This window comes from Mauremys reevesii, linkage group 1 (assembly GCF_016161935.1).
Source record: "Mauremys reevesii isolate NIE-2019 linkage group 1, ASM1616193v1, whole genome shotgun sequence".
Lineage (NCBI taxonomy): Eukaryota > Metazoa > Chordata > Testudines > Geoemydidae > Mauremys > Mauremys reevesii.
Window position 1 is genome coordinate 111,006,960 of NC_052623.1, and position 25,875 is coordinate 111,032,834.

Below are 25,875 nucleotides of genomic sequence, written 5' to 3' on the forward strand. Positions count from 1 at the left end.
TTGAAAGTTGAGGCCCGAGGTCATGAAGCAAGGTGATCAGAACTAGAATTCACATCTCCTGGCTCTCAGTCACTAATTCCTAGACTGTATTGCCTTTCCTGGGTTCAGGACCTCTCAGTCCATCCAATTAAACCTTTAAAGTTAATAGGTATAAACAAAAGAAATACAATAAATAGCTTCTGTAAATAGTTGCTGGGAGGAAGCAGGCAAGAACAGGTGCATTTCATTTTAAATTGTAAAAAAAAGACTCACAGGGGTCTTCTGACTTTCACTTCACTCTGTAGTATTTGTGCTCTTGTCTCTTGCTGGAGGTGGATTCCAAATGCAAGTAATGTTCTAAACTAGAGCCAGAACCTCAAAAGCAAACCTAGTTTAGGCCTTATTGACCCCCTGATTATACCAAATTATATAGTTTTGGATTCTTACTTCAGCTAACTAGAAATGCATATAGTACAGTACAATAACAGCTTCTTTATCCAGCATGTTGGAAGAATGGGGAGGTGCAGCTAAGTGAAAAATTCCAGTTAACTAAGAGGGAGGGAGTTTGGGTGAGGGAGGGGGTGAAGGGGTAGGGTTGGGGCATTTGAGGGAGTGTGGGGCACGGGCTCTAGGGAGGAGTTTGGGTGTGGGAGGAGGCTCAGGGCAGGGGATTGGGGCACAGGACGGGGTGAGGGCTGATGGATCTGGGTGGCGCTTACCTTGGGCAGCTCCCTGCAAGCAGCGATCTGTCCCCTGCTGCTCCTAGGCAGAGGCATGGCTCCCAGCCAATGGGAACTGCGGGGCCAGCACTCAGGGCGGGCGGGGGCAGTGTGCAGAGCCACCTAGCCATGGCTTTGCCTAGGAGCAGCAGGGACAGGTCCCCACTTGCGGGGAGCCACTCAGAGTCAGGTAGGGAGTCTGCCCCGGGCCAACCGTACTATAAACCGGATTTTCAATGAAAATCAGAAATGCTGGTTCATAAAGCTTTCCATCTGGTAAAGTGCCGCACAATACAGCTTTTACTGTATATTCCTTAACAACTATTTGTCAGCTGACCTTCCATTGCTTGCCGAATAATTATTCTTAAAATTTGAAGATTCCCTGAGAGGATTTTATTTGTAACCATGGTAAAGCCTACATTTTAAAGATACATGTTGAGTTTAAACAGAGATTAATCACCAGTGGCTAGAGCTAGAGTTTATCCTAATAAGAATATTCTGACTTTAAAATACTGTTCTGATGGGGGATGGGTGAAACCTCATTGAAGCTGGTAGGATAAACATCATAAACAGTTAAGCTCCTTGTTGGAGTAAGATAGCCGAAACAATTGGAGCCACTCCTCAAAACCCAGGCTTGTCAGCAGCAGAACTATGTGGGCACAGCTGTTTTGGTGGAGTTGTGTGTGACTGTGAGCAGAAGCACCTAGAGAATGGGCAGAGAAAAAGGAGTCAAAAAAAGTCAGAGAGACAGCTACCAGAGCACTGGGAGAGTGGCACTTACCTGGAGAGACAGCTTTTTGGGCACAGTACTAGTTGGAAAGAGGCTTCAACTGTGAGCTAAGAAACTGCCTCCCATTTGATTCCTACTGTGTTCAGGAATAGAGGACTTTATACATTCTTTGTAATAAACAAGACTCCATCAAGGAAATACCTCATCAATTTCTCCTCCTAACATACAACCTGCAAGACCATGAATATTGGTTAACCACTCCAGTCCAAAGGGGTAACAATACTAAAACACTTTAAAAAAAAATGAGTTGTCCCAAGTACCGTCCATATAATGCGCTGGTCGGTTCCCTTTGTTTAGATCAGTATCAAATATGAATGGCATCTACATTGAATAAGGAGTGTGACTATTTTATTTTTTACTGGGAAGGAAAGAGGAAAAACCAATTGTATTTAAAAAAAAAACAAAAAAAAAACCCAAACCCACATCTAATTGCTGTAGACTAGAGAAACAAAGACAGAACAAGCTATAGACAGAACAAGTTTCAATCCCAATGTCAGAGAAACAGGCCATTTTAAGGAGTGGTTCTTATGGGCAAGGAAACCAAAAATACCAAAGAAAGCTGGAGTGTCAGCATACAGTGAGCATATCTAAGTGAGCTGGCAAATAGACTTTGGTTAAAAGGCCCAATGTGAGAGGCCGCTGTAGAGAATTATCAGAGACACGGTAATTCTATAATGTAATAAGCAGCATTTGAAAGCCCGGCAACAGAATATCAGTTTGACTTATCTAATAGTGCCCCCAAAAGTTATTAGCTTGCTTTGCTTTTTTTGATGTCTGTCAACATGTTCAAAAGTTTTCAGAATTACCCTGAACTCCCTCTGGGCATGGGCCTGATAACTGTAAATTGATCATTGTTAACCTGATTCATAGAAGTCAGCTGAAGAGATTCAAAACTCTGCAAGATTATCCTGCAAACACTTCTGATGGAGAATTTTTGATCAGCCTCTTTGCCTGCTGCTTGCCTGCTGGAGGCCCGCCTGGCCCACAGATTCAGTGGCGAGTACGCCAAAGCCACAGGTCCGGTGGACCTCCCGCAGGCATGCCACCGAAGGCAGCCTGCCTGCCATGCTTGGGGCGGCAAAAAAGCTAGAGCTGCCTCTGCTAGCTGCTGTCCTCATGGCCAGGTAAATCAACCTAAGATACGCCGACTTCAGCTACGCGAATAGCGTAGCTGAAGTTGTGTATCTTAGGTCGACCCCCCTATGAGTTACTGTAAATCTAAGTTTGAAGCCCAAGAATGAATTTGAGTGACTCAAATAGAGTTTGTCACTGTGTCAAGATGGCCTTACCTCCCTGGGCTTCTAGTCACGCACCTGCCTCAGTTTCCCCTGTATAGCCAACCTGCTATGTCCCCCTAGTGATCCTCAGGCTCTCAGTGCTGTTGGATCTCTGAGGTGGTTTAGCCCTCCGCTTAAACCATAAACACCCACCCCTTCCAAAGTTAAAATATAATGGGAACTAAAATTTTCCCATCTTTGTTCACGGTGTGCCATCAAAGGGGCCACATAATTATCTTCACCCTGACTGCACTATAGTTCCTCTGTTATCCAGCTCTTGGGCCTAGCAATCCGTTTGCCATGTTTGCGCATAGAACCATAGAAGAGGAGCCTCCTCTCACTCTCACGGAGAGTCCCAGCCTAGACCCCTAAATAAATGCAAGCACTGGTTCCCTTCCAGATTTCTTCCTACTCATTACTCTTCCTTGGGGTCTTTGTCTATTGTGTTGCAAGGCTCCTTCCAGACCTTTCCCCTCTCTCTATTCCACCAGCCTCCCTAGCCGTTTTCCCACACCTCCTGCCTGCAAACCTAGGTCATACCTCCACTCCCCCCGTTCTCACTGAGTCACAGGCTCCTCCTTATATAGTTCTGGCTGTCAAAGGATTCCTCAGTCACATAATACTAACAATCCCTAAGTGACGATATTTTCCAGGATTCTTTGCTCTGAAAAGTGAAACCCTCAATTATGCCTAGGCTCACAACATTGGCTCTTAAACAGCCCTGCACACGTGGTTAGAGTCAGAATTTTACATCAAATTGTCAGTATACAAGGGAAGAGTCAGAGAGGTGTCCTGGAAAAGTGCACATGTCACTCAGATTTTGCACGCTAGAGAACAAGAATCTCTAATGCACTGAAGCCAGAACCACTGCAACTTATTACTGGGCCAATAAAATGGAAGAAATGCTGTTAAATCTGTTTCAATTAGGTGTTTTTATACCACATTCATGCCTGCCGTGCGCCTAGCAAGCTGATTTCCCTGGAGCTCTTAAGGACTTAAGAGCTACCTGTCTCATCTACCAGAGCCCAGAAACAGATGGTGAACACATTACAAATGCTGTGAAAGACATTTGTGTAAATATATTGAATCTTATGAACAGACCATATTTTAGGCCTCAGGTAAGCAGGTGCAATGCCAATGACATTTCCCCTGCTCACTCTAGGTTTTGAGTTAAGCAGTTCATGAGGTGATCCTTACAGGACAACAAACAAATCACTTAGGCAGTAAGTTTGTTGGGAATGCAGACTTACAGATCAGAAGACAAACAAATCCAAATGACAATTATTTGCTACAGCAGAGAATTTGAGAGGACAATCCCAAAATCTCATTACAGGAACTTTTAACATTTCATGAGTATAGATTTCAGTCATGTTAATGGATGGGAAAAAAAAATCACTTTGGGATGGAAAAATCCCATGTCCAGGGAGGGAGACCTAGTTAGTTAATGACTTCTGCCTTCTTAATGTTACAGAGAAGGGATGGAGGAGGGTCTTTAAATCCTGACTACCAATCAAACTTTCCAAAGGATATAAAGGCTTTTTCCATAGGACATCCCATTCCTCAAAAACATGCTGCTGCTTTGCAAATTCCTGAGACCAAGTTCATCAGTGAAATGTCATGTGCTTATGGATCCTGTTACCTTTATAGGGGCCCCATCTCAGTCAGCCACTTAGTTTGTGCAGTACATGCAGAACACAGACCTCATTTCCCACTAGTGCTGAAAACAGCTTGGAACACAATTAGCCTTGTCAAGTCTTTCATTGGTATGCCATATATGGCTGCCAGCTTTCCAAGCAATTCGATAATCCCCAGAGTGATGCTGCAGGGTCTGCAATTAAGAGAGGTGTTTACATGTCTGAAAATGTCCCAGGCTATAAATAGAAGTCATTTTCTTAGCATCCTGTGATGTCCTATTTGTTCTTTTCTCTTTCTTCCCATTTGCCAGATTGACGGAACAAGCATGTTCGCTTAACTTCTTCAGTGATACAGAAGGTCAACATCACCACCACAAGAAAACAAATGGCAAATGAAATACTCTATGTAGCACTCCAAAAATAGAAGAGAAAAACACCCAAGAGCATTAGCAAATAGGTCTTCTCTGCAATATGGAGCACATTTGCAAGCCTGGATGCCTAAAGTTAAGTGTATAAATATGGCATTTGCAACTCTGCAGTCAGTTTGGACTTTTCATAGATTCATAGACCCTAGGACTGGAAGGGACCTTGAGAGGTCATCGAGTCCAGTCCCCTGCCCTCATGGCAGGATCAAATACTGTCTAGACCATCCCTGATAGACATTTATCTAACCTACTCTTAAATATCTCCAGAGATGAGATTCCACAACCTCCCTAGGCAGTTTATTCCAATGTTTAACCACTCTGACAGTTACGAACTTTTTCCTAATGTCCAACCTAAACCTCCCTTGCTGCAGTTTAAGCCCATTGCTTCTTGTTCGTTCATCTTATCCTTGCACCAGTCCTGCTTAGAGGCTGTTTCGTGCCCTAGGCAAAACTTTAACCTTGTGCCTCCCCGCGGCAGTTCCCCCCCACCCTGAGGTGCCCCCCATTGCAGCTCCTCACCCTCCGCCCTGAAGCACCCCCCCACATCTGCCCCAGCTCATCCCTGCTCCATGCACGAGCACGAGCATGCTGTGGCTGCTTCACTTCTCCAGCCTCCCAGGCTTGCAGTGCCAATCAGCTTAAGCGCCGCAAGCCTGGGAGGTGGGAGAAGTGAAGTGGCCACGGCGTGCTCGGGAAAGAGGCGGGGCAGGGGTGAGCTGGGGCAGGGAGTTCCCCTGCGTGCTGCCCCCCCCCTACTTGCTGCAGGTGGCCCTCCCCACGCTCCCCTGCCCCAGCTCCCTCCGCCTAAATGCCAGCGGCAACTGGGGCGACCGAAGATCCGGCCGCCTCGGTTGCTGCCGAAGAAAATGGTGCCCCCCAAATGCCAGTGCCCTAGGCGACTGCCTAGGTCACCTAAATGGTTGCACCGGCCCTGCTTCTAAGGATAGAACAAGTTTTCTCCCATCTCCTTATGACACCCTTTTAGATAGCAGTTTTCAAGTATCATGTCTCCTCTCAGTCTTCTCCTCTTTTCCAAACTAAACAAACCCAATTCTTTCAGCCTTTCTTCATAGGTCATGTTCTCTAGACCTTTAATCATTCTTGTTGCTCTTCTCTGGACCCTCTCCACATCTTTCTTGAAATGCAGTGCCCAGAACTAGACACAATACTCTAGCTGAGGCCTGACCAGTACAGAGTAGAGCGGAAGAATGACTTCTCGTGTCTTGCTCACAACACACCTGTTAATGCATCCCAGAATCACATTTTTTTTTTTGCAACAGCACCACACTGGGTTTTTTATTATGTTATTTAGCTTGTGGTCCACTATAACCCCTAGATCCCTTTCTGCCATACTCCTTCCTAGACAGTCTCTTCCCATTCTGTATGCGTGAAACTAATTGTTCCTTCTTAAGTGGAGCACTTTGCATTTGTCTTTATTAAACTTCATCCTATTTACCTCAGACTATTTCTCCAATTTGTCCAGATCATTTTGAATTTTGACCCTATCCTCCAAAGTATTTGCAATCCCTTCCAGTTTGGTATCATCTGCAAACTTAATAAGTGTACTTTCTATGCCAATTTCTAAGTCGTTGATGAAGATATTGAACAGAGCCGGTCCCAAAACAGACCCCTGCAGAACCCCACTCATTATACCTTTCCAGCAGGATTGGGAACCATTAATAACTACTGAGTATGTTTATCCAGCCAGTTATGCACCCACCTAAGTTGTATTTGCCTAGTTTATCAATAAGAATATCATGCGAGACCGTATCAAATGCCTTACTAAAGTCTAGGTATACCACATCCACTGCTTCTCCCTTATCCACAAGACTCGTTATCCTATAAAAGAAAGCTATGAGATTGGTTTGACATGATTTGTTCTTTACAAATCCATACTGGCTATTCCTTATCAACTTACCACCTTCCAAGTGTTTGCAGATAATTTCCTTAATTACTTGCTCCATTATCTTCCCTGGCATAAAAGTTAAATTAACTGGTCTGTAGTTTCCTGGGTTGCTTTTATTGCCCTTTTTGTAGATGGGCACTATGTTTGCCCTTTTCCAGTCTTCTGGAATCTCTCGTCTCCCATGATTTTCCAGAGATAATAGCTAGAGGCTCAGATACCTCCTCGGTTAGCTCCTTGAGTATTCTAGGATGCATTTCATCAGGCCCTGGTGACTTGCAGGCATCTAACTTTTCTAAGATATTTTTAACTTGTTTTATTTTCTCTTCTAAACCTACCCCCTTCCCATTAGCATTCACTATGTTAGGCATTCCTTCAGACTTCTCGGTGAAGACTGAAACAAAGAAGTCATTAAGCATCTCTGCCACTTCCAAGTTTCCTGTTACTGTTTCTCCCTCCTCACTGAGAAGTGGGCATACCCTGTCTTTGGTCTTCCTCTTGCTTCTAATGTATTGATAAAAATTCTTCTTGTTTCCCTTGATTCCCGTAGCTAGTTGGAGCTCATTTTGTGCCTTTGCCTTTCTAATCTTGCCGCTGCATTCCTGTACTGTTTGCCTATATAATATTCATCCCTTATCTTGATGAATTTTGTATCATGTGCAAATTTTACCACCTCACTGTTTACCCCCTTTCCAGATCATTTATGGATCTGTTAACCAGCACTGGTTCCTGAACAGATGTTGGCAAGACACTGCTATTTACCTCTCTCCACTGCAAAAATTGACTATTCATTCCTACTCTTTGTTTCCTTCTTTTAATCAGTTGTTGATCCATGAAAGGACCTTCCCTCTTACCACTTACTTTACTTAAAAGCCTTTGGTGTGGGACCTCAAAGGCTTTTTGAAAGTACAAGTATACTATATCCACCGGCTCATCCTTGTTCACACCAAAGAATTCTACTAGATTGGTGAGGCATGACTTCACTTAGAATTATACAGGGAAAAGTCAAGCTTCTGTAAACTTTGGTACCAAGCAAATTGGTTGAAACGATAATAGAACTTACTGGCCTGTAATTGCCAGGATAACCTCTTGAGTTTTGGGGGTTTTTTTAAATCTGTATTACATTAGCTATCCTCTAGTCATCTGCTACAGAGGCTGATTTAAGTGATGGTTCTATACCACAGTTAGTAGTTCTATAATTTCACATTTGAGTTCTTTCAGAACTGTAGGGTGAATACCATCTGGTCCTGACTCATTACTAATTTATCCATTTGTTCCAAAACCTCCTATATGAACATCTCAATCTGGGACTGTGTCTCATATTTGTCACCTAAAAAGAATGGCTTAGTTATGAGAATCTCCCTCACATTCTTTGCATTTGTTTTCACTGCAGAGAATTCATTTAGCTTCTGCACAATGGTCTTATCTTCCTTGAATGCTCCTTCTGCACCAAGATAGTATATCTATGCACATTTAAGAAATTAGGGTTTATACTTATTCACAATTCTAAATTTTTACATTTTTTATTATGTTAATACATCGTTCACCCTTTATGTACTCAAAGATTTTTTTTACTTGTGATTTTACTTCATCTGTTTGGATAGAAATCCAAAATCCATAAAAACACCCAAACAGAATTTTTTAAATGGTTTATTAGTTAAATAGAACTACTTTACTTATATAAGATGTGCTGGATACATAAGAAAGATGATCAAGAAGTTTATCAAAACATATTTTGCATTTTAAATTATCTGATTTAATTAAACAAGTGAAATATTATCTGTAGTTCGTGAATTGATTGTCTCCATGTCCTTCAAGATTTAGAACTAGTAGATCTCATCCTTTCAGACCTCATTTTTATTCATAGATTGGAAAAGGAAAACCAGTTTTCCTGTTTCTTCAGCTCCCAATTGGTTTCCTAACTTTGAATGAACTAGTCACTGCACTGAACTACTTGAATAAACTGAAATGAAGCAAATATTCTGTTTGCACTGCCAGAAGAAGCTATGGCTATCAAAAGGTGGTTTAGCACTTCACACTCTGGTTCCAGGTGCTTAGCTAGTGAATTCCAGCAGTCCAGTGGTTTGATTCTTTGAAACTTGGCAGCAAACATGTACTGCTTAATATTTTGTATTTAATTTAAATTATCTGAATAGATTTTAGTAAATTTTGGACTTAACATAAGTTGTCTTAAAAAAATCAGTTCAATTTAAATTAAATTTAAATTTAAAAAAAATTGTTTTTGTAAATCATTGATTTTTATCCTCCGTGCCCCTTTCCCATCCCAAGTTTATGTGAGCGGCAGTTAGTGATGCTCACTCTTCCAAATGTGTGAGATAAGGGGATTTTGGCCCTTGCTGCAGGAGTTCTCAGGGCAGGAGCCTGTCCCATGCCCAGCAATTAATTCTGCCCCCACCATCAATTTAACCCTCCTGAGCCTCACATCTGCTCCTTCTGGGGTTCTTCACCCTACTCTTCCAGGCCTGGGGAGGCTGCAATGGAATCCTGTCTCACCTTTCCAAGTTGGGGGATAGATCCAGGAACTCTTCACTCACCTTTACTCTTTCCCAGGCTGGTGCTGCAGGAGGTTGGATGGGAGGAACAGAGAAACCATCCTGTCCCCATTATTCATAGGAGAGGAGGGGGGAGCAGGAGGTGGAGCTGCCATGAGCAGTAGGGCTCTTTAGCTACTTCTCCACTCCTGTGAGAATGGCTTTGGGTTGCTACTGGGAGAGGAAGGGAAAGAGAGCTCTGTCTGCAGCAGCTCAAATTGCTTAATCTGCCCCAGGAGGCAGGCAAATGGTGCAGGCAGCAATCAGAGGGTTCAAATTTGCTAGATGTAGTAACTTGTGTGACCAACTGTCCCCAGTCCCAGCCAAAAATCATGTCACTCAAAATAATCACAAGTTGGTAATACTGCTATAGGCATGACTGGAACAGACTAAGACTAGGTAGGATTTGAAATTGGTTGTTTAAGGTCCACATTTTGTTGTACTTCCAAGACTACTTAGGTATTTATGATAAGCCCATTGCAAGGTGTTTTAGCTTGTGAAAGTTGCCAGTTAGGAATAGTTGCTAACTACAGAGAACAGCACAGCCCACAGGATGAAGGCATCAGCTCTAAGATAAGGATAGCTGAGGCTTTCATCTCTGTCTCCAAAATCTGAAACCTACCTTTCATTTAAATGTGTCATTCATCTTCATGGAGTCAGTGTTTAAGGCCAGAAGGGACCACCAGATCTAGTGATCCCCTGCACATCACAGGCCATTAAACCCCACCCAGTTACCCCTGTGTTGAGCCCAATAAAATGGATTAGACTAAAGTATTACAGCCCTCAGGAGACTAAACTACTGTTCTCACACCAGGAGGGTCTGAGGTGCAACCATGCCTGAAACCCCTGCAACAGCAGGGAACTGATTAAGTGAGATATACCAACATGGTCATAGCAAGTGATCTGTGCCCCATACTGCAGAGCAAGGTGAACACTCCTCTTCCCCTCCCAGGTCCCTGACAATCTGACCAGGGAGAAAAATTCCTTCCCAAACTTGAAAATGGCAGTCAGTTTGTCCCTGTGTATGTGAGCAAGACCCACCAGCCAAGCATATAAGAAAGAATTCTCAGCACCACCACAGAGCACTGGCCCACCCCATCCAGTGTCCCATATCCAGCCGTGGACATTTTGATGCTTAAAAAGGAGGGTGGAAAAAAAACCAGAATTCACCAGCAGAAAAAAAATTTCCCTCCTGACCCCTGCAGGTGACCAGCTGAAGTCCTGAAGCAAAAGATCTAGAAACATGAGACATAGGACCAGAAGGGACTCTGTGGGCCATTGACAGCAATCCCACCCCGCCCCCCTCAAACCACTGCAGGGAACTCCATTGAACAATCCCACTTATAAATTTATCAAGCTCTATCTTAAAATTAGATTGGTTGCTCCTATACTCCTATTGGGAGGCTGTTCCAGAATATCACTCCTCGGATAGTTAGAAGCCTTCTAATTTCCAGTCTAAATTTATTTATGGCCAGTTTACACTTATTTGTTCTGGTGCCAACAGTTTCCTTTACTTTAATTGGCTCTTCTCCCTCCCTGGTGCATTTATAGGCACCAATCATATCTGCACTCAGCCTTCAATTTACTAAGAGGCTAAATAATACAAGCTCTTTTGGTCTCCTCTCATAAGACAGGCTCTCCATTTTTCTGATCAGTCTAGAACCCTTTCTCTGTACCTGTTCATCTTTCTTGAACATGGGTGATCAGAATTATACAAAGTATTTCAGGTTTTACCAATGCTTTGCGAAGTATTAATGCCATTGTACAATCTCTACTGGAAATTCCTTATCCGCTACATCCTAAGATCACATTTGTCTTTATCACAGCCACATGAAATTGGTGGCTCATAATCATCTTGTGATTGACTAATATGCCTACATCTCTCTCCTCTTCTGTTTTCAGCTGATTAATACCCAGCTTACAGCAGGCATACAGAAGGATCCTAAGATACTTTAGAAAAAAAATTATACAAACTATATACAGTGGTCACTTCCCCAATCACTGAAATGCAGCCATCTCTGGAGTAAAAGTGTGCTTGCCACAGACCGGGACAAGGAGATTTCAGGTATGTGTAGACAGAATTGGAATTTAGCCAGTGTTCATAATCCTCAACTCACAAATATGTAAAAACAGGATTTTACATGATCCCAAGTGATCAGGATCTTGGTTTTAGGTCACATCTAAAATGACTCACTAGCACCAGAGTGCCTCACAATATAGTGCTAGGGCTCTGATTCAATACTGACTCACTGAGGCCCAGATACTCAAAGGCCTATCCACCTTTTTAGGTGCCTAAGGCCACTATTTTGGTGCCACTGACATTTTGAAACCTGCCACTGAGCTGCTGCCTGACACCATGGGGGCTACCTTTCCACTGTTCAGCATTCACAAGCCACCTAATCCCTGATCCTGCCCCACAACTAGCGAGCAGCTTGGAGCTCAAGTTCTAGCCAAAGCTGTGCAGGCCTCAAAGAGGTTTTAGAGTAAGTGGGGGAATGCTTATTTTGCCAGCAGGGCCTGATCCAGGTGTGCTTTGAGCATGCCTTAGATGCTGATACTTGTCAGACTGTGCAGCAGGAAATGCACGTCACTGACAAGGGGGGACAGCCCAAACACCTATACGGAAGACAGCTGGGGACACAGGGGAATGTAGGCTGAGCAAGAGCGGTATCAAGCATGAGCGTAGTAAAAGCCCCGATTGGTTAATAACTTCGATTGTGTTTTAATTATTAACCAGTGTTCTAATATCATGTGCTGCAAAGAGCTGCAGGAGCCACATTAAAGAACCACTTGTGGTTCAACAGCTGCAGTCTGAGTATCACTGCTGAGCAGAGTAACTCCTAATACCTTTCTGGATTTGACCCCCTACTATTTGAGTTTCCAAAACTACTACTTAGGTCTGCCTAGACTGACTTAACTAAAAGTGCATTTTTAAAATGAGATAGTTTAACTAATGCAGAGCTTGTGTGTAGATACACACATTTGAATTTAAGAGTGATTTATTTCAGTGTAGCTCAATCAGTTTGGGTATTTTTCAGGATTAAGCTAAAACAAAGTCACTCAAACTGAAATAAGAATGTCTAAGCACAAACTTGCATACATTTCATTAATTTTGGTTTAACACCACACCTTTAGATGAACCAGTGCATTTGTGTACACACAAGGCCTTAGATGTTCTTTGGAGATGTATCAAAGTACTGATTTGGTCTGAAGTAGCTCCGCTTGTGTGAACTAATCGGGTTTCCATCAAAAGATGGTCAGTCTGGAAAACCTGACAGTTTGAAATGAACACAATCAGTTATACTCTACCCCTAGTACTGATAGATTCAAATTTAATGAGATGCTTGTCTGAGAAAAAATACTAATCAACATGAGGGTTACAGAATCCAACCCTAAATTTGCACCTCCAGAGTTGGGGTGTTAGTTTATATCTAAAACACATGAACACACTTGCCCTCCAAGTCCTCCCTCCCTGTTCTATTTTCTTCCAAACCCATTCACACTTCACCAAGTTGTATATTTAAGGTTATGAAATTAAGCTGACTGTTTTGACACATGAGCCATGCTCACTGGAGAGGCTTCTAGGAACTGATTTAAAACCTGATATCATGTGAAGAGTGGTATAATTACAGTGCACATTTCAGTCCCCTTTAGGCTTTGTTTCTGCTAAGGTCAGACACCAATATGCTATGGATTTGTTTGAAGGCCAGTGATTTATAAATAGGATCCTTTCAAGTAGACAGGTTTATCTTATTGGGTTCAGCCTTATTAAAGTCCCAATTGTAAAAACTGTGTGTTGAACAGGAAGTGGAAGATATTTGACTTATAATCAATCATGCACACTTCAACAGGAACAAGTTACAAATAGTTTGTCATTGATGAAATTAGTTCCTTTCTTGTTTGTAATGTATATCAGTGAGCGATAATCAAAATCGAACAGCTGCATAGTTTCTAAACAGTTTCCATTATGTGTGCTAAATTTTAACTCAAATACAGAAGACCTAAGTGTTTATATATTATATTAGCATTTAGGTAGTACTTTTAATCTTCCAAGTGCTGTATACACATGAAGTGATGAATCTTTATAACACCAACCCCACCTTGAGATAGGTAAATATGAACACATTAATATCAATTAGTAGCATGAATTTGGTCCTCTGTCTATGAGATCTAAATCCCAAAGTCAAAGAAATTGGGTAAAGATGGTTGTATTTCAGACACATTGTTAGAATCCATTATTTCTACTTTATCTGAAAGATTAGCAAGGGTGCAATTGGCTGCTACTATTTTATGTAAACGAAGTTTGTAAAATATCATGGGTCCCAACTTTTCACTCTAGAGCAGTAGTTCTCAAACATTTGTACTGGTGACGCCTCTGACATAGCAAGCCTCTGAGTGTGACCCCCTCTTATAAATTTAAAAAATAAAAGAAACTTATTTAACCCTATTATAAATGCTGGAGGCAAAGTGGGATTTGGAGTGGAGGCTGACAACTTGCAACCCCCCATGTCATAACCTCACGACCCTCTGAGGGGTTCCGACCCCCGGTTTGAGAACCCCTGCTCTAGAGCATGTGCCATATATTAAGTGAACGAAAAAAATTATTTATATATATATATATATATATATATATATATATATATATATATATATATATATATATATATATATATATATATATACACACACACACATATATATATATATATACACATACACATATACACACACACACACCTTACTACATAACCGTTACCATTGGAAAGCAATTTTATAGCCTCTACCATATGAAAAAATAATACATTTTCCAAGTAGCTGATTTATGGAAGCCACTAAGGCCCAGAACTGCAAAGGTATTTAGGTCACTAACTCCAGTCAATGGGAATCTGTGCCTAAATATGTCTGAGGATTTGGGTCTCAGCTCCTAGCTGGCAAAGGGTTACATATGCACAGTATTTTTATGTAAAGATTTTACTCATCTGTATCAGTTCTGAAGTCCTTTTTTAGGCTGTTTTGAGATACTTTTGGCCCTAATTTTCAAGGAAAGCCTCTTAGTAAATCCAAGATCTCTCCTCATGCTAATTACCCCCTGCACTCCTTCTCCTCCTGGCTCTCTCCCTTTCCCATCCCACAATGTTTTCCAGCTCTCCCCCTTGTCATAAATAATTTTTGATTTGACACAACTGCTACAATTAGCACCAGCTCCTAGCAGTAATTGTAGTGGGAGGTTTGGCTTTGTTGTTGTTGGGGTTTTTTTTAACTGAAAAAAAAAAAAAGACTAAGGTCTGGTCTACATTGGGGGGGGAGGAAATCGATCTAAGATACGCAACTTCAGCTATGAAACTAGCGTAGCTGAAGTCAGTGTATCTTAGATTGACTTACTTCGCATTCTCGTGGCATGGAATCGACAACTGCCGCTCCCCCATAGACTCCGCTTCTGCCTTTCACCCTGGTGGAGTTCCGGAGTCGACGTGGAATATGTTCGGGGATCGATGTATCATGTCTAGACAAGACGCGATAGATCAATCACTACCCGCCAATCCAGCAGGTAGTGTAGACATACCCTAAGAAAGGGTAAATAGAAGCCGTTGCAGAGTCACTGCACCAACTCTACCCCAATCAGGGATTCCCTTACACCAGGGGAATTCCCAGGTTACTGATTAAACTCCATTTCCTGATAATTTGTACCAACAGAGAAGCGCAAGACAGCTGGAGTGGGACCAGATTCTGGCCCTTCATTTCTTAGGGCTCATATACTGAGAGGTGCTGAGTACCTGCAGTTCCCGTTGACTTGAACAGGAGTTAGTTTCAATAGCTGAGCAAGTGGACTCTGAGGTGCTACTGACGAGTTCACATATATTTAACCTCTGAGCTGAGGTAGGAGAGGAGACACAGCCAAGAAGCATCATGAAGAGATGAACTCAGGCCCCCTACAGCACTGAGTCCTTATCAAGTATTAGCATTTCAGAGCTAATGTTAGACAACTAACTTTTGGGCTTGCTAGTGCCTCCTGTACTAGTTCCCTTTTTAACCACATGCCTCACTATGTACTTGGTAGATGCTTGGCTCCTCTTTTCCTTTCCCCAAAACAGCTCCACCTCTCCCAGCTGCTGAGCAAACTTTTTGCCATCTTGCACAATTGGACACTCGCTGCACACACCCCTATGTGCAGTCTGCCAGGCTATTCACAGACCAGCCCCGTCAGCTGGACTGGCCCTAGGATATCACAATTACTGATTAGACCTCTTCACAACAAAGATCTCTCTGCACAACCAAGGCTAACTATGCAAGCTTCAGGAAAAGAACTAAAACCGTGTCAGAAAATTCCATCTCTTGACAAATTAATGGGACACTGTCAGATAGCTTAAGTCCTGAGTGGCACCTACCTTTAAAGCTATACATTTTGTTAGCATATAATTAGCCCCATATGACTAGTTATAACAGCAGTCTCCAGTCTCTCTAGCTCAAAGCAATAAAAATAAAACCAGAGCACTGATTAGGTTACCACATATAAACTGCTGTGCATTAGCTCAAACCATCATATAAAAAGGGTTATGTTGTTGCTGTATGTTCCACCCCTGCCCAGACCTGAAAAAAAGCTTTCAAGCTTAAATGCCTTTATGAAAAAAAAAACCCTCAACAATGGTCCCATTTAAATCGTTCTTTCCTAGAGCCATCCTAGGTTAAATTTTTCCTCATGTCTCCAACCTGACAAAAATAATTAAAAAAAAATTCTCAGGCTGCATTTTTGGTTCAAACTTCATAGTAAATAAATTGGTCATGTATGGGGGAGGGACTGGGAGAGAGACAAGGAGTTTTGGGTGGAGGGGAAGACTAAAATGGCTGGACAAGGACACTGGGACAGGGATGAGAAGCCTGAAGAGTGGAGACAGACTGAATAGGTGAGGAAAATAGGACTGGGGTGAGTAGCCAGGCTGGGAAAGAGACAGGACTAAAATAGGGACAGGTTGGAGGGGAAGGGACAGAAGTGGTCAAATTTGGGAGAAACTGGCAGAAGAGTCTATACCCACTAGAGCACACTACTCTTCAGAGCCTGGAATGGAATCTAAGATTCCTGAGTCTTGCCACTCCTCTGCTGTCAGCAAATATCAGTGAAACCCACTGACAAAATGTGGGTCCCATCCCCCACACTAGTGCTGGTCCACAGAGGGTAACCACCAACTACTGTTACTACTACGGTTAACTTATGTGGAAGAGGTCTGTGCAGTGGATCAAAAGATTCCAACCCTGCTGATAACCCATGCGGCTATCAGTATGATGCAATTTGTTTTGTTTTTTTTTTTAATTTTTAAAGCCATCACAATTACACAAACACAAAAATAACATGAAAGGTTGCAAAACCAAGTACTCCATATTCAGTAAATGCCAGAATTAAGGTTGCTTCTTCAGCCTTAATTTGGCTTCTTGTATGAATTATGATATCAACTTTAATTATGTGATCACATCCTATTTCCTCCACAGAACTCTCACCTGATTCAGTGCATAGGATGGATCTGTTCTGGGATGGAGTCAGAGTCATGTAGTGAAGGAAGCTATTGTCTGTAAGAACCCAGCCTCATTAGTTGAAGAAGTTGGAAGATGTGTAGTTAATGGTGGAGAGAGTTCCAAGCAGAGTTAAGGGTGGTCTCATGGTTAAAGCAGTTGGCTGCTGTCCTGGACAACTGGATTCTAGCCCTGCCTGTGCCATAAAGTTCCTATGTAGGCAGGTCAGTTAAATTGACCTTTCACAGGTGGTCTCTAATTGTGCATTCCTCATTTTGTAGGTGTCCCATCTGAGACCATAGGATCTGATCTGATCTGCAGCAGTGCGCACTTAGCACTTCTGCAATTGAGCTCCACAGGAACTGGTCTTTGAACACATGAAGTGCTATGTAATGCTAACTACTGTGAAAAAAAATCAGGTCCTAGATGTCGCAAACTGAGCACCCAAAATTAGTGGATACTTGCAATCTGAATTTCTGTGCGCCTCAATTCTCCATCTGCAAAATAGGGATAATAATTGGGATTGGCCAGAAAAGAATTCCATCTCACAAAAAATTCCAAGGTTTCAAAATGTGGTTTAATGCCAGTGTGGAATGACTATGAGACCTTTCAAAAAATTGTCTGAGAACACATCTGACTGTTCCCTCCCACACAGGCAATAGCCTAGTGGGTAGGGCACTCCCATATTCAAGACGTACCTGCTCCAGTTGGGTGAAGTATGGACTTGAATGTGGGTCTCCCACACTCAAGTGAGTGCCTCTTTCTTGCTCTGGTTTTGACTAGAAATTCCATTCTGGACCTGACACACTTTTCAAAACAAAATTTTAATTGAAACTGATGCATGTTCATGAAACATTCTGGTATCAATGAAAGGGCATTTTGACAGAATTTTTTTCTTATAACATTTTTCAACCAGCTCTAATAATAAATACCTCTTATCTTGCTGGGTTGTGCTGAAAATAAATTCATTAGTGACCGTGAAGCACTCAGACACTATAGTGATGAGTTCCATAGAAAAGCCAATAAATGAATAATAATAATTTGAATACTGTGTAGGATATAAGGCATGGAGACCACACACTGAATCATGAGGAGAAAACTAAATATTGACTAGCAGCTCCCTAAGTGAGCACCATCCATCCTGTGCATGGAATGAGGCAAGGGTCCAGTGGGGAAAAATGGTATGTAATAACATAATTAAAGCCTGGGTCATAATGCATATGCACAAACCAGCCCAATCAAGGTTGCCCAGGCAACTTTAATTCTGGTATTTTCTAATTTGTGTCTTTGTCTTTGCAACGTCAATGTTCTTTTAATGTAGCTTTTCAGTGTGTTTATTTATATATGCTACTTTGAGGTCTTGTTCAGAGAAATAAAAAAACCCATCACTGACAAAATAAAAATACACCCACTATCAGGCACAGGCTTTCTATTCAAGTAGCAACCATGGAATACCATACATGGCCAAGTCGCTCAAAATCTGCTAGTCTACCTTAGATGTCTATTCTATTTTGAATTGTAATTGACAGTTTGCAATACGACCTAAATTTTTTTCTACACTATCACAGAATTAGAAGCTACTACTCTATACAATACTCTGACGAGAGAGTTTGGCACAACTCCATTCAAAATTACAACCAATTAATTGTAAAATTTGAACTTCAAGTGAGACTGAGCAGATCAGGACCGATTTTAATCATGTCCCTTAATGTCCTACTAACAGGTGCTCTGATACTACAATGATGAAGGTTGCAATATGCACCATTAGCACTGAATTATTTAGAAGTCTGGACCTAAAGTGCATTGGCACAAACAGGGAACCTGCTCAGAACATTTGCCTGAGCTGGTATTCTAACTATTGCTTTCACTTCAATAAGCACCTTATTTTTGTAGGAAAAAAATAAAAAGATCTCCATTCCTTTCAGATATTTGCACCCACTGGATTTCCAGATGTTTTAGAAAATATAGAAAGACTTTCCATGCTTTTTGTGACAGCAGGTTTTTTAGCTCATTAAGAAGCTATGTTTATACTTTATAGGCACCAAAGAATGTTGCTGCCAATCCTCCTTAGCCAGAAGGATGAAGGCCAGGGTGTGGGAAATGTGAGAGGAGAGAGGCATTTGCTATGCTCTAATAGAGAGAAAGGACCTGTCACACCCGCTAGATAGAAGGAAAAAAGTTTTCCATTGACTAAATCAGCTTTTCTTATTTTATCTTTTTTCACTTGTTGATTGTATTCATGATAGATTCTGATCCCCTAAATCAATAATCCCAATGAAATGTGAGTAAGGGAATCAGAATCTGGCCTGAAGTGTTTAGTGATTCAACTGAACATTCCAGAAGCGACTTGGTTGTTAGACACATGCCAAATGTCAATAAAAAAAACAACACACTTATGAAAGTGAGCGTTTATGAAAGTTAACTTGGAGTTTTCAGTAACAAACTATAACAAAAATTTTTAGCTTTCTAAATTAGGACTCTGATCCTGCGATCTGATCTGCGTGGCAGCAAAACTACACCCCTGCAAAATCTGATTGATTTTAAAGTAGCACTGCTTGTGGGCATACGAGTCAAATAGCAGGAAGCCTGTAGATAAAAGCTAATATGCTAGTGTGTGTATACATGGAACACAGTGTAACCTATTTATTTTTAGGTCATACATGTAACTGTCAGAGCACAGTGACATGACACTTTCCAAATGTAATACAGGTGGTTTGAAATTGTGAAAGCCTTCCCAGCCCCCTTTGAATGTAAACTCCCAGTTGTGGTTTTACAGCAACATTATTGGAGTTGCTTATTTATTTAAGATGCATTGTTTCTGCTTCAGACTAAAAAAGAAGGTTGTTTGGAGAGAGCCATTCTAATTAGAAAAAACAAGCTGCAGCTGTTCTTGAAAGAGCAATAAATTCCTTGACTAAACCTCTACTTACTCAAAACATACCTTTCTCTAATGGTCTTTAGAAGACTTGTACCATGGCCTAGCTGTTTATAAGCAACCTTCTATTCACTCCACTTCTCTTGGGCCAGGTGTGATAGCAATATTGTATGTGGCTTGCAACTGATTGAAGAAAACATTAAGAAAGAGCAATACCCTGTTTCTCTGATTTTTGAATTTTTGGTGATTTAGCATAATTCAGAGTCACCCTGTCATCCCCTTACTCACATTGAGTAATACCTTATTCCACAAGTATTTCATTTGACTTCATTGGGATTACTTATGGTATAAAGGACTATTAACTGTGAGTAGAGGGTCACAATATGGCTGTTCACAATTCTTGGATTCTGAGTTGTCCTGGTCAGTTTGAGGGGTTCTGTGATCAAAGAATGAGAATATGGGACAGAATTTTCAAGAGCCACTAAAGAAATTACCTGTATCGATCACATAGCACTTTTCAGAGAGTACAAATATAGTTACGTTTTATGTACAAGTAAAAGAATCAAAGTGCCAAATTTCTATTTGCACATCAAACCAATTCTAGCATAGTTAGAAGTCATGCATACAACAAGTTTGTTCTTTGAACAACAAAACCAGATTTCTACAAGTGAGTTCCACTGCATCTGTGAAATTAAAAGTCTGTCCTGATATTGTGGAATGGCATCTGGTTTTAAATGTAAGAACTGTAGCACAGGCAGAAAAAGCAAGTAACATAGTAGGGTTTTCCAGAGTTCCATACAATGCCTCCATTGGTAAGGGTGACATGGACTTCCAGTCAAAAACATTGTTTTCATATTTCTGTACTTTTAAAATGACAAAACATGATCCAAATGATTCCTAAGAGTGAATAGGCGGAGTTGTTTTTAATTTAGGAAATTAAATGTAAAAAAAAAAAAGTTGCATAGTTAGGCACTCAAAAGTCAAGAAAAGATTAAGTTAAACATTAAATGAACATTAACTCTACCATTTCCTTCACATGTATCACCAGAGAGCCTTTAATGACAACATAACACCTCTGATAATACAACATGCCATATTTTTCTATGAGCATCATTTGCAGATATGGATCTTACACTGTGTTTTTAAGCCTTGGATGCTGCTAGTACTTAACTCCATTCCAAAAGAAAAATTATGTCAGGGCTTGTAATGTGTGCAGTACAAGGTCACTGGAAACAATGGCTGTGATCCTGCAAATATATGGATGTAATAGACTCACATGTGCATCTCACTGAAGTCTATTGGATTTCTCATGTGAATAATGTAATGCACATGAGTAAGTGGTTGCAGGATTGGGGCCTATTGCAAAACTGGAAGTGATGAGGAAGGTTTTGGTCTTCTAGAATGGAAATTTAGGGGACCATTTAAAATTAAAGTGGTTTTATACCAACAAATATTGTAACATTTTATATACTTTCATAAATACACTGATTGTTTTCAAGTAACCTGCACATCTCAAAGAGCCAGCAGCTTTCCCTACTCCAGGCACTTACAAGAATTTTAATGTTTCAGAATCACTCCATTCCCATGAAACTTTGAGAGCTTGGGATATATTTTAGATGTGGAAGTAACTTAAGTGTGTTCAGAGCAGTAGTTAAAAGACCTATTCAAATAATTTATATCAAACAAAAGGTTCACAATAAAAAGTACAATCAGTAGGTATAAAAAAATACCAGCTAGCTGGAGCCAATATATATTTCAGTTCTGCTTCCCCTTACTATCATTGTCTGATTCCACTATTCTCTTACCCTGGCTTGCAACCTTGTCAGCTCGTCTCCTTTCCTTTTTCCACCACTGTCACTAAGGGCTTGTCTACACAGGAAATTATACCAGTTATACCAGCATAGCACCTTCCCAACCACATTCTAATCAGCCTGCAGGTGCAACAGTGAATGTTATTCCCTTTCCTAGCTGTTTGGCAGATCCACATTGTGATGTCGTCATGTCTTTTAAAGTTTCCAGAGTTTTTCTTGAAATCATCATAAGTATTATTCATAACAAGCTAATTTGTTGTCCTTCTGTGCAGTGGGGTCTACAACCCCCGCCTCCAACTTATAATTTAAAACACAGAGAGGAAGGAGTTAAGAACCACCCCTACCTGCCAAGAGCAAAATCAGCCCCAAACCAGCTCAGCTATGAGAAATGTCAGTCATGGAGAAACACACCCACAGCTGCTGCAGCTAATCAGGGCAACTCCAAGTATGAAGTGGGAGAAACAGGAAACAAGGGACAGAAGAGTTTGACTTCAAGGGAGCAACAATTCAGTGCCACGGGAGCAAGAACCAGGCCTCCTGTAAGGGACTTAGAACCTCCTGGAATACAAAGGAGGGAGCTGGAGACAGAAGCCCTGATGTTCAAAGGCTTTGTATGACCACTTGTTGCTGATACAAGGCTGCTCAGACTCTGCCACAGCACAAATCACATCTCCCAAAATTCAAAGAATGCCCCTGGCCCTGTGTAACTCAAGTGTAGTTGCCCTGCACTGGACAAGAAGGGGTTAACCCCATCTTGTGGGCTGAGGAAGCCATGCCCCCTCACCACTGAGAGAGAGGATGCACTTTGCAGGCTTCCACCCAGGAGCTGCTGGAGCCCCAGATTGTGGAAGCCAAGTGCACCGAGACCCAGGCAGATGCTCAGCTGCCCATAGAAACCCAAGAGGGGACAGAATTGCCAGGAGCTGTGCAAGCCAATGACCCAGGATACCTGTGTACAGCCATGCTGGAAGACAGGGAAAGAAGTAACCTGGAGAATTAGACATTGGTCTGGTTGTGGAACTGGGACAAAGGCAGCATGTTTTGGATGGATCCCCACTGTCCTAGTGGTGAATCCATTCACTGCTACCAGGGCCCTGGGTTGGGACCCAGTGGAGTAGGGAGGGACTGGGTCCCCCTATGCTGGCTGCCACCCACACCAGTGGCATCCCACTTCTCCCTCTAGCCACTTGGCCACACAGCCCTGTGAGGCACAACAGCCATATTGACTCTGGCCACTGGGCCATGCAGCCCTGCATAGGAGGACTGACTTTTGGACCCTAGCCATTATGTCATTCTGCCCTGAACCTAAGGGAGGACATTTGTACCCAGCTGTGGGGCTATAACACCCTTTTCCTCCCAACCCCAAAAGGTGATGGGGTGTACTTTCCCCATGACATCCTGACACTACCCCAGATGATGGTGGAAACAACTCAGTCCTTCCTGGTAAACTTTGAGAGTAGTGTTGGTCTCTCATTGGCCACCAGTTAGCCTCCCTATTGATGGGGGGGGAAGCCCAGGCAGCATATAGAGGCCTTGGTAGGGTGGTTGCCCAAGACTATGAACAGGTGCAGGTAGCCATATTGGACTGATTAGGCATTGATAAAGAGACCTGCCATCAGTGCTTCCACAACAAGAGATACCTCCCTCAAGACAAGGCCATGAGCAGTTGCCCAGAAGCTGAAAGACTTCTGCTGGCACTGGTTAAAGCTGGAAACCCCCAACAGCAATCCGGGTCACAGAGCTGATCTTCCTTGAACAATTCATACAGGTCCTCCACCAGCAGGCAGAGATGGGTCTGCAGACACCACCCAGAAACTCTGGTAGAACCTACCTGCCTCAATCACAGAGACAGCAGATGCTACCCGAACATCCCAGTGCAACTGTCATGAGACACAAGAACCTCATGACAGTATGTGGGTCCCCAGATCAACCCTACCTTACACTTTCTGTTAGGGCTAGGATGTGAGCAGTCTGACCTGGGGGTTAGCGTTGGGTGTGGGCTGAGGATCCAGGGGCCAGAAGCTGAACCAGGCTGACACGGAACACCAGGAGATCGGAGTTAAGTGACAAACTGGAGTGCTGTAACCAAGAAACAGATATAAGGAGGCAGACAGTCAGGTTACCAGCAGGTCAGGATCATGCAACAGTACCGGAGGGCAGGAACCAGGAGCCAGTTACCAAGAGTCAGGCTGAGTCTAGATGCTAGGAGGTCAGCAACAGGTAAACACCAGGGAAGCAGTCCATGGCAGGGTGGAGCCCAGCTATTCAGACAACTTCTTGCTTCCTCTTTGGGCTTAATAGAGGCTGCAGCCCAGTCAGGAACCGTGGAGCTCTCACAATCACAGGATGGGGTGGGGCTAATGACAACTGGGCTTCCTGGCCCCTTGTCCCAGCTGCTATCTCAGGGGTGAGCAAACTATGGCCCGTGGACCATGTCCAGCCTGTCAGACCTTTTAATCCAGCCCTCGAGCTCCCGATGGGGAGCGGGGTCAGGGGCTTGCTATGTTCCAGTCAGGGGCTTTCTGCACACCTCCTGGAAATAGTGGCATGTCCCTTCTCCAGTTCCTACACATAAGGGTGGCCAGGGGTCTCTGCACACAGCTGCCACCCCAAGTGCCACCCCCCCTGCAGCTCCCATTGGCTGGGAATCATGGGCAATGGGAGCTGCAGGGGCAGTGGCTGCGGACAGGGTGGCACACAGAGCCGCCTGGCCACACCTCTGCATAGGAGCTGGAGTGGGGACATGCTGTTGCTTCAAGTACTGCCTGGATCCTGCACCCCTGAGCCTCTCCCCCACACCCCAACCCCAGCCCTGATCCCCCTCCCACCCTCCAAACCCCTTGGTCTCAGCCTGGAGCACCCTCCTGCACCCCAAACCCCTCATCTCCAGCCCCACCACAGAGCCTGCATCCCCAGCCAGAGCCCTCCCCACACACCCCCTGCATCCCTGCTTCAGTCTGGAGCCCCCTCCCACACCCTGAACTCCTCATTTCTGGCCCCACCCCAGAGCCTTCACCCCCTCCCACACTCCAACTCCCAATTTCATGAGCATTCATGGCCTGCCATACAATTTCCATACCCAGATGTGGCCCTCAGGCCAAAAAGTTTGCCCAACCCTGTGCTATCTGGTAGATGAAGACTGGCAAACAAAGAAAGTAAAAACTCAATTCTCAGTGGCCCAGACATATCACAAACTCCTTCACTTGACCCATGGCTACCCTAAGTGCCCTGCACAGGGTAGGACAAAACCGAGTCCATAATTTTGGCTTTTCGTGTGGCTGAGGATCTGTTGTGACAATTAAACCTATAACGTTTTGCCTGCTTTGGGCATTAACCATAAAAAGTAGGTCTCTTTACTTTTAATAAAGAATGGTATACTTAGCTGTAAGAAAAAAAAAAGACAGAAAAACTGAATTGATCCAAACAAAAAGTCTGTTGATATAATTCAAATACTGTTAAAATCATGCTTGCTAAACAAAAAAATGTGAGTATGGAAATTACAGACATTTTGGTTTATTATCAAACTGGGCCTAATTAGTAGACAAATAGTGAGGGGATGGGCTATTCCTCCTACCACTCCCTTTCGGGTCCTTTTCCTGGGGTACTCACTCATCACAGGTGGCGCCTCTTCCTGGCTGCTCTGGGGAATAGCTTTCTTCCAGGACCAATACCTCTCCTTGGGGTCTCTCAGCTCATTGTACTTCTCACTCTGCAGCCCCTCTCACTCTGTGAGCTGCAGCTTTCTCTTTGAGACTTAGCTCTCCAGCTGTAGAGAGTCTCACTGGCCCTGCTATCCAGGCACTGCCACTCTGTCAGCGGCTGGTAGGGGAACCTGGCCACTAGTCCAGGTTCCAGCCCAGAGACCCTGCAACATGCAGCCAATATCTGCTCACTCCCCAAACTTGCTGCTCTCTCCTTGAGCTGCTACCTGCTCTGCCTCCCATGGGCTCTCTTTTCCACCTCTCTCTCTCTCTCTTCTGGATACACCCATCCCTCGGGGCCAGGCTCCTACTCATTCCTTCTTTAATGCACAAAGGGTGGCTTCAGACTTCCTCACTGCAGCCATTTCTGTTGCCAGCTTCCTGGCCTTATAGTAGCCAAGTCCACACCTGCTCAGCTGAGCTTCATCTTCCAGTCAGGAGGTGCTTCTCCAGCCTAAACCCTTCATCCATGGCATCTCTCACTAGTTTGTCCTTCTCAGCTTCCGTAGCCCCTTCAGGGCTGGCATGGGGTGAACACCTCATCACAGTCCTTAAAGAAAAGGAGACAAAACAGACAGAAGCTACTGGAGCAAGCTTCACCATCATGGCTGCCAAGTGCCACCCCTACCATCTCCTGGGACCCCAGACCTTCATCCTTATCCTGAGACATGTCCTGCCCAGACCAGGCCAGAGAGGGGGACCCAAA

At 43.1% G+C, this 25,875-nt stretch overlaps 1 protein-coding gene across 8 annotated transcripts in view; it reads right to left on the bottom strand.

Moving 5' to 3' along the window:
- The window catches only part of LOC120382995 (zinc finger BED domain-containing protein 5-like), a 63,944-nt gene that overhangs the window by 25,354 nt on the left and 12,715 nt on the right, over nucleotides 1-25,875 (bottom strand). For 2 of the 8 annotated variants that reach the window (XR_005588319.1, XR_005588323.1), the window contains exon 1: nucleotides 21,463-21,507. The exons of 2 other annotated variants lie outside the window; for them this stretch is intronic. The gene's annotated coding sequence lies outside the window, so the exon portion shown is untranslated. Of the gene's footprint in view, nucleotides 1-16,770; nucleotides 16,944-21,462; nucleotides 21,569-24,998; nucleotides 25,720-25,875 lie in introns of those variants that run through there. 4 more of the 8 variants (XR_005588320.1, XR_005588322.1, XR_005588318.1 and 1 more) reach the window with 3 other exon arrangements.